Below are 9,591 nucleotides of genomic sequence, written 5' to 3' on the forward strand. Positions count from 1 at the left end.
ACACGACAACTGACCGAGAAGACTACATTTGTACAAACATTGTTCCTGTACCGTTTGTGGAGTGCTATATCCATGCCTCAAGAAACCATCCAAGGAGGCTAAAGAGTGGTAGGAATAGTGCCCATGGCCATGATGCAGTTGGTGATTATAATGTCTGAGTTGATTTGGTGTGATGAGTTTTTGCACATTTGCAATGTGCAGGCAGTTTTGACATCAGCAAACACAGTAAATTATCAAATTCACTGATCTATACTGAACGGATGCACTTTATATTGTCGTTCTGTTAGCTAGCCAGCATTTAATCCATAAAGAAACTCCTTTGAGAGCAGCTGATTAAATGTTATGCCAGCAGTCAGCACTGCTAACCTGGCCATATTGGTTGTAAACAGTGCCTAGCCATTTTGGTGCCCTAAGCATAATTCCTTTATGATGCCCCCCCCCCCCCTAAAAAAACCCGATTGTTTTTGCCAGTTTAACTTTTTATTACCAAACATATAACTCAATACCAATAGCCTAACACAACAGCAGCATCACAATGTAACACCTATTCAGAGGTGGTGGTTCTCTGCTGTGTATCTGTCCCTCAACAGCTGGTTGAGGGTGGTTGATCAGGGCTTGGCAGGGACGGACTGGGAGTAAAAATAGGCCCTGGACTTTGATCCAGACCGGCCCACCAGAACCGGCCCCCGTATACGCCACCACAGCTGCCCTGCCAATGCATCCACATTCTGTGTTTACGGAGTTCCCAACGTAATGCAAGCGCGCAGCACGCGCGAGCGAAAAATTTTGGCCTTTATTTGAGCGCAAAATAGTTCTTGAGCTTAATGTAAAACTAGAAAGGTACAATTCCTGAAGAAAATGTGTGTGTTTGCTGAAAGCAGTTGAAACGATTATTTTGATGGCTTGTAGTGATGGGTCGTTCGCGAACGATCCGGCTCTAAGAGCCGGCTCTTGAAGGTGAACGTCGGGAGCTGGCTCGCATATCTGAAGAGCCGACTCTATTTTTAATAGAGTAATACAGCCTATAAAAACTAAATGATTATGAAATAATGAATTTTAATTGTATTTAAAATAATTGACATTCAAAGAACAACAAAAAAATACTTGTAGGCTTCAAGGCGCACACGATCATCCTCACATTCTGTTCCTGTCAATCCTGCATGAGGGAGGGCCGAGCCAACTCACACACAGTGAGAGAGTAGTCAAAACTCGGAGGAGAGCCATGACAAATCAATGCATTTTTAAAGATATGTGGTTACGGTAGAGTATGATTTCATTTCATAATTTAATTCAAATTGTTTTCACGCCTATCATAGTCAAATTCATAGTTAAAACATGTATTTTTTAAAGAGCCGTTCGGGAGCCAAAAGAGCCGGCTCTTTTTAGTGAGCTGAGCCATACGAGCCGGCTCACGAAAAAGAGCCGGAATGCCCATCACTAATGGCTTGAATAGTGAAGGTTTTACAAAATTCTTAAAAGAGGTATGTGCTTTAAAAACAAAATGGTGAGAAAAAGTGTTAAAAGTATATCTGTCATTGTTATGCATTGCGATATTTTCTTACTGTTGAAAATGGAGAAAAAACAGTGATGAAAAGAGTATCTTATTGACTTTCATACATTTTTAATCGTTAAAAGTAGTGGTGGGCATAGATTAATTTTTTTAATCTATATAAATCTCACTGTAATCTTGGCGTTAATCTAGATTAAAATGGCTCATTTGAATTCCACCGAAGGCATTCAGAATATGTGTGCTACCCAAATAATGACTAAAAGTAAGTCTTTGAGAACGGGTTTCTCAAGCCAGGTGGCGCATTAAACCAGGGGCTCATCTCCTGTTTCCAAAATGCATCACAAACTGCTTGAGAAAGCTGTTCTACTATGATAATTGGTGATGAAAATAAATTATGTTTAATAAGATGTACTTGTGTTTATTAGATTAGTTAGCTTGGCTGATAGAGCTGTGCTGACGGGCTTGCCTCGGTTGCACTCAAACAGTAGTTTGACGACGACTCTTCCCCTGCGCTACATCAGTGCTTGGCCCGACATCTTCCGCATTAGCTAAGGGAAGCTTTGCGTTTAGGTTGTATTTGAGACTGGAAGAACTCCTACAGTAAACTAATTCTGCATAGCACAAGGTGCAAACAACCTTAGTCTTGTCGAGGTTTCCATTGGGAAGCTTCTTAAAAATACATTTTCCCTGAAGCAAACCAGGCGGCTTCATAGCTGCACGTTACGTTTGATGTGATAATTTCATACACAAGGCATACACACAGGTTCAAAGACTCGTTCTCGCCCTCTATAGTGCAATTCGGCTAGGTATACATCCGCGCTAAAATATCAAGGTGAAAGTCATTATAGCTTGCGTAGTACAGACCCAGCTCCCAACCCAACTTTGAGAATAGATTAATGGCGATATTTTTTTTATCGCCCGATAAGAGTCTCACGTTAACGCAGCGCGTTAACGCCGATAACGGCCCACCACTAGTTAAAAGTATTAAAGAATGAAAGATTGAGAAACAGAAAAAAGTTTGAAGTTAGAAAAATGAGCAAATATAGTGATGAAGAGTATATTGCATAACAGTTATCAATATCATAGCAGTATGAAGGTGAAAAAAAGTGTTGCTTTGAAACCAAAATGGTGAGACAGTGTTAAAAGTATATCTGTCATTGTTATGCATTGCAATATTTTCTCACGGTTGAAAAAGGAGAAAAAAGATTGATGGAAAGGGTATCTTATTTAATTTCATAAATGTTAAAGCGTTATGTTAGAGCCATTTTATTTAATTCTAAACCTTTTACATTTTTAAACCCTTAGTATTAGTTAGACTTGTACACTTCTTATTTAAGATTCTTATATGTTTAATGTGTGCACCTTCCTGCCAGAGTAAATTCCTTGTCTGTGTGATGTTTCTTGGCGAATAAAACCCATTCTGAAAAGTATTAATAATTGAAAGATGTAGAAACAGAAAAAAGTTTGAACAGTGGAACAGTGAAGAGCGTTGGCCAATCGATTGGTTCCTTGTTTCTTGTAACGTAGCAACTGTTGGTCATTGTCAACATTTCTAACCTAGAATCTAGGTTTTAGGTTCAAGATGAAGGAGAAACTAATCATGTGTGCCTGCACAACCAGTCCTGTTCAGACACTTAATTTAAAGATGACATCAAAATAATAATCCATAGTGCAGGGTTGCCGATGTTGTCGTTGTCCCTGGTGAGTTTTTTAAATTCAATCTCGTCACATTATGTGGCTTTGTTGTGCAACTGGAAAAGCTAGCTACTCTAACTCAGAATGCTGCTGCAAAAAAAGCTGAACTATTGTGGGTGGTAAATAAGCTCATGCTACATCTAACCAGCGGATCATTTCTTGCAAGTGTGTCAAAGTGGTATTTTTACAGACTGTATTAACACCGTAGGTGTGAATAACGCATGCATCGTAATTGGCCGGGTTTCCCAGATTCGTTAAGAAGCTCTTAGCGTAGAACGCTCCTAAGAAGCTCTTAGCATTAAGAGCTTCTTAACGAATCTGGGAAACCCGGCCATTGTCGTCCATCTTTAGCCGAAGAAGCTAGAGAGAGGGTGCAATGGGAGATTTCCTACAGTAAACTAGATACTGCTTCAAATTGAAAACGGAGACAATCTTTTGATTAAAGACAAGTTCCTTAACCTCTGCTGTCAATATCGCAGATAAAAAGTAAATACTGTTACGAAGCATTTGTTTGTAGGTAACGAACGATAGACGTAGCTAGTTTCGACGTTCTATGGCAGCTAGTACAGTACTGTATGATGACAGTCGTAGCTAGCGTTGTAAGCACTCGTCACTAGAATGGCCATAACTTTAAAACAAAAGATCATATTTCAAATATGTCTGCTGTTCTACATTGCCCACACAATTATGTATATATATCAACTCTAACATGGCCTGTATCTTGTATTGAAAGTGCTCGAAAATTAGCTCGTCTAATGTATGGTGGACTGAGAAAACATATTTGTCAAAGCAGAGCGAGCGGATGTCGTGGGAGAATTCCTACTGTTCGATTTACTGCTTCAAATTGAAAACGGAGAAGATATTTAGAGTAAAGACAAGTTTCTTAACATCTGTGTTCAATATCGTCAACTAAAAGTAAAAACTTTTCAGTTACGAAGCCTTTGTTCGTAGTAACGCCAGCTGCAGTAAACCTTTCGTGACCCCGGTTTGGCTGTTCGTGACGGTTGGCTATGACAGTGTTGAGCCTCAATTTTTGCAAATTTTTGTGAAACTTGCTTAAAGAAAAATTGTCTAGCTAGATTATGTACACTTTAAGCTCAATGTACATACCTTGTTTTGCCAATTTGGTCGATTGTGGAAAAAAGTAGAACCGTTTTTAGTTATGGAGAGCCATCGCGCTAGCTTGGAATTGCGTTATCCCACTCATCACTTCAGTGGTCATAACTTTTAAACAAAATAGTCTATCTTAAATCTGTCTGAACATTCTGAACCATTTAAACCCATTCATTTTTTTTAGCACTTTAAACTTTAATACCTTAAAAACTTTAAAAGTTATCAATGAGAAAAGTAATAGCACACTAGAGCAGTTCAGACTTTATCAAATGAAGTTTGAACAGTGTTTCTAGCTTAAACGGTGTGAATGGAGTAGGCGACGGAAAAAAGTGGGAGAAAAAAAAAAAAAAAAAACTAGAAAGGCATTTCCTGCTGAAAATGCGTTGGAATGCTGAAAGATGAAATTATTTTTCTTAAATTGCAGAAAATACAGAAATGAGAAAATACCCGCAAGCTGAAATGAATGTCAAAAATGTGTGAGTCACACAAAAGAGGCAGTGTGGAAACTGAACTGCATCATCTAACAACGCTAAGAGCTGAAATACAATGCGGGAGAAGCTGAAAGCTGAACTGTTAAACAGAAGAAGAAGTAGGCCTAGGCTAGCTAGTCATAAAAAGAATATTATAGTCTTAACAGCTGAAATTATAGTTGGGATAGTAATAGCAGTAGCAGATGTGTGCATTGAGTGCGTTTACTCGGCTTTCTTAGTAGGATTCAATGTGTTGATGGAATGAAACATACAGCAGTAGGGCCGATACAGGAAGACACGGCGACACTTTGTTGCAGAAGGATGATGGTGCAAGTTTTGTCCGTGGAGCATACAACGATTAATAAAAAAGAATCATGTAGACGCGTTTATTGAGTAATCGCATAACTAATTACACATGTAAACGGAGTAATCGTATTATTGGCATAAACCGACAATTGCTAGTAATCGGGTTTCTCATGGTCAAGTAAACGTACCAATCACCTGTGTGAGAGACTGAGTGGTGCGTGTCTGTCGTTACGGTGATGGTGCAGCTATGATTGCTAACGCGCTGAGGGCAGAGAATAAGAGAAATGTAGCTAGAATCCACACCTCAAACAAGATAACCTAGACGCAAAACTGTACGTCCAATCCAAAATCTAAGGCTATTTTCCGAGACCCAAGACTCTGCCGAAACCAGAGATATTCTTTATATGTCTGTGCAGTCAGAAATACGACTCTACCTGCAGTTTCAAAAACGTGTTCCTTCTGCTTTCCTGGTGCGTGTTTGTTTGGTTGCCACGGCGATGGAGCAGCTGTGATCGCTAACGAGCTGGGCAGAGAGAATAACTAATGTAGCTAGAATCCACACCTCAAACAAGTTAACCTAGACGCAAAACTATACGTCCAATCCCAAAAATACGGATATTTTCCGAGACCCAAGACTCTGCCTAAACCAGGGATATTCTTTATATGTCTGTGCAGTCAGAAATACGACTCTACCTGCAGTTTCGAAAACGTGTTCCTTTTGCTTTCCTGGTGCGTGTTTGTTTGGTTGCCACGGTGATGGCGCAGCTGTGATGGCTAACGAGCTAGGCAGAGAGAAAAACGAACATTTACATTTAGCAGACGCTCTTATCCAGAGCGACTTACAGTAAATACAGGGACATTCTCCCCCGAGGCAAGTAGGGTGAAGTGCCTTGCCCAAGGACACAACGTCAGTCGGCATGACCGGGAATCGAACTGGCAACCTTCGGATTACTAGCCCGATTCCCTCACCACTTAGCCACCTGACTCCCTACATTTACCTAGCATCCACACCTCAAACAAATTGACCTAGACGCAAAACTATACGTCCAATCCAAAAAATAAGGATATTTTCCGAGACCCAAGACTCTGCCGAAACCAGAGATGTCCTTTATATTTCTGTGCGGTCAGATATACGACTCTACTGGCAGTTTCAAAATCTTGTTCTTTTTGCTTTCTCTGACGATTTTGTCAACAGATTTGCATTGGTCTCTATGGGGCGAGAGTTGGACTTTGTCTCGCTTTCGTGGGGCTCTGAACAAATGTGTACGTCTGTTGGATTCAACAGACAACTGTCTACGACCAGCACAAAATTAGCTATCTATTGATCCAAAAACGAAGCATGAAGAGCGAAAATTGTGGCAATGCTGGCAAACTAGAAATATTTTTTCAACGACATCCGAAGCTGCCCTCCACTCTAAGCGTTTCAGTCTGCACTCTAGGGTTTCACATAAACACCCATGTAAATCTCAGAAACGGCTTGAAAAAGTCATGAAACATAATCAGTGATATTGAAAAAAGTTGAATAGATATCAAAAAACTTAAAATAGTTTAGGGTTTTGTCAACATTTTAAAGTTTAAATGGTGGCTCTAGCTGAAAGATTGAGGAAGAAGAAGGATTTGGAAGTTGAAGAAGTTTAAAGAAGTTTGAGATGATTTGAAAGAAAACTCCATTGGAAACCCATGTTAAAAATATTATGAATATTGATTTATATTAATTCAAGCATAAGAGGTACAAAGCTGAAAAGTCATAGCACCCATGGCCTGAAACTGCTGAATTTTTTGATAGCTGAACGGTTTTAATAGCTGAAGATTTGAAGACGCTGAAAGGTGTCTTGGAAGAAATAGAAGAAGAAGATGCTTGAACTAGAAAGGCATTTCCTGCTGAAAATGCGTTGGAATGCTGAAAGATGAAATTATTTTTCTTGAATTGCAGAAAATACTGAAATGAGAAAATACCCGCAAGCTGAAATGAATGTCAAAAATGTGTGAGTCACACAAAAGAGGCAGTGTGGAAACTGAACTGCATCATCTAACAACGCTAAGAGCTGAAATACAATGCGGGAGAAGCTGAAAGCTGAACTGTTAAACAGAAGAAGAAGTAGGCCTAGGCTAGCTAGTCATAAAAAGAATATTATAGTCTTAACAGCTGAAATTATAGTTGGGATAGTAATAGCAGTAGCAGATGTGTGCATTGAGTGCGTTTACTCGGCTTTCTTAGTAGGATTCAATGTGTTGATGGAATGAAACATACAGCAGTAGGGCCGATACAGGAAGACACGGCGACACTTTGTTGCAGAAGGATGATGGTGCAAGTTTTGTCCGTGGAGCATACAACGATTAATAAAAAAGAATCATGTAGACGCGTTTATTGAGTAATCGCATAACTAATTACACATGTAAACGGAGTAATCGTATTATTGGCATAAACCGACAATTGCTAGTAATCGGGTTTCTCATGGTCAAGTAAACGTACCAATCACCTGTGTGAGAAACTGAGTGGTGCATGTCTGTCGTTACGGTGATGGTGCAGCTATGATTGCTAACGCGCTGAGGGCAGAGAATAAGAGAAATGTAGCTAGAATCCACACCTCAAACAAGATAACCTAGACGCAAAACTGTACGTCCAATCCAAAATCTAAGGCTATTTTCCGAGACCCAAGACTCTGCCGAAACCAGAGATATTCTTTATATGTCTGTGCAGTCAGAAATACGACTCTACTTGCAGTTTCAAAAACGTGTTCCTTCTGCTTTCCTGGTGCGTGTTTGTTTGGTTGCAACGGCGATGGAGCAGCTGTGATCGCTAACGAGCTGGGCAGAGAGAATAACTAATGTAGCTAGAATCCACACCTCAAACAAGTTAACCTAGACGCAAAACTATACGTCCAATCCAAAAAATAAGGATATTTTCCGAGACCCAAGACTCTGCCTAAACCAGGGATATTCTTTATATGTCTGTGCAGTCAGAAATACGACTCTACCTGCAGTTTCGAAAACGTGTTCCTTTTGCTTTCCTGGTGCGTGTTTGTTTGGTCGCCACGGTGATGGCGCAGCTGTGATGGCTAACGAGCTAGGCAGAGAGAAAAACGAACATTTACATTTAGTCATTTAGCAGACGCTCTTATCCAGAGCGACTTACAGTAAATACAGGGACATTCTCCCCCGAGGCAAGTAGGGTGAAGTGCCTTGCCCAAGGACACAACGTCAGTCGGCATGACCGGGAATCGAACTGGCAACCTTCGGATTACTAGCCCGATTCCCTCACCACTTAGCCACCTGACTCCCTACATTTACCTAGCATCCACACCTCAAACAAGTTGACCTAGACGCAAAACTATACGTCCAATCCAAAAAATAAGGATATTTTCCGAGACCCAAGACTCTGCCGAAACCAGAGATGTCCTTTATATTTCTGTGCGGTCAGAAATACGACTCTACCGGCAGTTTCAAAATCTTGTTCTTTTTGCTTTCTCTGACGATTTTGTCACCAGATTTGCATTGGTCTCTATGGGGCGAGAGTTGGACTTTGTCTCGCTTTCGTGGGGCTCTGAACAAATGTGTACGTCTGTTGGATTCAACAGACAACTGTCTACGACCAGCACAATATTAGCTATCTATTGATCCAAAAACGAAGCATGAAGAGCGAAAATTGTGGCAATGCTGGCAAACTAGAAATATTTTTTCAACGACATCCGAAGCTGCTCTCCACTCTAAGCGTTTCAGTCTGCACTCTAGGGTTTCACGTAAACACCCATGTAAATCTCAGAAACGGCTTGAAAAAGTCATGAAACATAATCAGTGATATTGAAAAAAGTTGAATAGATATCAAAAAGCTGAATTATTTAAAAATAGTTTAGGGTTTTGTCAACATTTTAAAGTTTAAATGGTGGCTCTAGCTGAAAGATTGAGGAAGAAGAAGGATTTGGAAGTTGAAGAAGTTTAAAGAAGTTTGAGATGATTTGAAAGAAAACTCCATTGGAAACCCATGTTAAAAATATTATGAATATTGATTTATATTAATTCAAGCACAAGAGGTACAAAGCTGAAAAGTCATAGCACCCATGGCCTGAAACTGCTGAATTTTTTGATAGCTGAACAGTTTTAATAGCTGAAGATTTGAAGGCGCTGAAAGGTGTCTTGGAAGAAATAGAAGAAGAAGTTGAATAAAGATTCAAAGAACAATACTTGGAATGCTGAAGCAGCATTCCAACAATAAAGATTCAAAGAACAATACTTGGAATGCTGAAACAGCAGCATTCCAACAATAAGTATGCAGAATAACAATAGTGTTTTTGCTTGCAGCAAACACACTAATAACTAGAGAGGGTACAATTTCTGGGGAAATTGTAGGGTGTGCTTGCTTGCGTCGGTTGCACAGGGGTCCGTTTTTGAATGACATTTTTACAACTGATACTTCAGTTTATTTTATATAAAAATGCATACTTATTATTTATAAAGATTACATAGATTTTTGCTGCTCATTTACAATTGAAAATACGA

This window comes from Osmerus eperlanus, chromosome 1 (assembly GCF_963692335.1).
Source record: "Osmerus eperlanus chromosome 1, fOsmEpe2.1, whole genome shotgun sequence".
In the NCBI taxonomy this organism is placed as follows: Eukaryota; Metazoa; Chordata; class Actinopteri; order Osmeriformes; family Osmeridae; genus Osmerus; species Osmerus eperlanus.